The 2,200-nt window shown below is 30.3% G+C and overlaps 1 long non-coding RNA gene across 2 annotated transcripts; it reads left to right on the plus strand.

Annotated features, from left to right (window-relative positions):
* The first annotated feature begins 237 nt into the window (after positions 1 to 237).
* LOC108353309 (uncharacterized) lies at positions 238 to 1,963 on the plus strand. 2 transcript variants are annotated; one of them, NR_190807.1, is made up of 3 exons: positions 238 to 429; positions 1,490 to 1,546; positions 1,745 to 1,963. It is a non-coding gene; the product is annotated as an uncharacterized LOC108353309 (long non-coding RNA). The 2 variants fall into 2 exon arrangements; NR_190808.1 differs by lacking the exon at positions 1,490 to 1,546.
* The last annotated feature ends 237 nt before the right edge of the window (positions 1,964 to 2,200 follow it).

Genomic DNA, 2,200 nt, shown 5'->3' on the forward strand with positions numbered 1-2,200 from the left:
CTGTTGTCCATTTAGCATCTTTTAGATTGTTTCTCATAATCTCTTATTCTTGATTTCTCTTTCAGATGGAGCCTGTCCTGTACTAAGTAAGGTTATATCCAGGGATGATATGATTTCCTGTGTACTAGACTAATCCAGGAAGTTGATTCCACCGTGATTATGAGGTCAGTCTTGTGCAAAAAATCCTCTTTTATGACCTCACCAACAGTATATAAGGCCTAGCACAAGCAATTCAGCCAGCTATCATAAGGCAGAGAAAGAAAGAGCTATTAGGTTCTTTGCAAAGACTGTTCTATCTTCTTTGTTATAACTGCTATTACCAGATTTTAAATTACTATAAATAACAGAAAATTACCATGAACCTTGAATTCATATTTTTTGGGGCAATGTGTTTGCAACCATTTTTTTTTCTGGAAGATTTTAATAGAGGTAAGCTATATTTAGGCAATTGTACTAACATTAACACAGGACAGAAAGTGTGTGGGCATATATTTGTAAAACCATCGAAATCCTGAAGGAACTAATGAAAGGAAAGAATTGCTCCCTCCCACACCATAGATCTGTAATACTTGATCCATTTCTTGTTTGAGATATAAAAGATTCTAATCACTGCCTTCAATAATCGTTGAGTATAAAACAATTTTAAATGACTAATTATTTATTAAAGTCTGTACAGAAACTCTGATTGAGACTGCATTGATAAAAACACTTAAAGTACTTGTTACTCAGCATTATATTGTCTTAAAATTGCGTAAATTCCCTTATTTCTTCTCTTTTGTACAATGGTTTATGTTGACTTTTTTTTCTCCTAAAAATATGTTCTCTGCTATTGAGCTCATGTCACAAACATAATGATTTTGAAATAGAATCAATGATAAATTATAAATAAATTAGGGTTTGCTAAATAGAGATCATCATGGCTCTATGAGGAAACCTAAATGATTTTATCTAGTATATTTTTATTCACAAAACATATTTTTTGTTTCCTTATATGTAGTTAGTATATTTTCTACAGTCAATTTCCTTCTTGTATGCAATTTCAAGTGTCTTCATTTATTGAGTGTGGCTATTATATTTTACCCCTCTTCTAAAAATCCCTTCTTTGACTTGAAGTTTTGGAGGTTCTTTTTTTATTTTTATTTTCATTCACATTCATCAATAATATAACTTCAGTATACGAAAAATAACATTATAAATCAAGGAAAGCTTTAAAAATTCCCTTTTTTCCACTTATATTTTTTGGGTATTTTTGTTTGGTTGGTTGGTTTGCTTAGTTTTTTTTTATTTGATATTGTTTGCTTTTATATTTTGTTTTTTTTGCTTTTTGTTTTTATTTTGTTTTTTGTTACATTTTGTTAATTTTCCTATTGCAGATTTTCAAATTTCTCCCACTTTGTTTCGGAAATTTTACTCTAATTTCAATTTTATTCATATCCAATTTTTGTATGTATGCGTTCTTTTGCTTGTATCAACTGAACTGCAACTGAAGGACACTTTGCCATAAAGATTACAGACATTGCTGGAAAATACCACTGAAGTTCTCTAGGTAAGACATTTCAAACTGGACTCTATTTTTTTTATTCAGTCTATGATTCCCCAAATATTAGATGTCTATGTTGCTCTTTCACAAATTGCTATCTATATCTGTTTGGTATTTATGTTCATTATGAAACAGAAATTATAATGAGCATAATCACAAATATTTAGGCTCCATATATAAACGAAAATGTCATTTCTTTTACAGATAACACTATATGAATGGCCACCAAAGTTAATATTTTGTATAGCTGTAAGAAGAACACCTTCTCAGTAAAACCGGAACAATGCTGTGACTCTTCTGGTGAACAATTTCAATCATGTTATTATGACTACATCCCATATTCAGTAGCCATGTTCAGGCACATCCTTGTTCATCTGGACATCATAGAATGACAACTGGCTCGAATAAAGAAAAGTAAAGTCATATCTGTCAGAAACCCATTATTCTACTTAACTGCTTAGCAGATACATACTCCAGATATCATAATAGACACAGTATAACCAGCCAATAAATTGTTGAAGTAATTAAACACATTTTTTTGTAAATGATCATTAAATTTCTTAAAATCATTTTTATTGTTTAATATTTTTTAGTCCAATTACTCTTTCACAATCTACCATCTGAGAGTTCCTAATCCTGTCTAAAAGAGGTTGTCCCATC

Source organism: Rattus norvegicus, chromosome Y, assembly GCF_021556685.1.
Source record: "Rattus norvegicus strain SHRSP/BbbUtx chromosome Y, alternate assembly SHRSP_T2T, whole genome shotgun sequence".
NCBI lineage: Eukaryota > Metazoa > Chordata > Mammalia > Rodentia > Muridae > Rattus > Rattus norvegicus.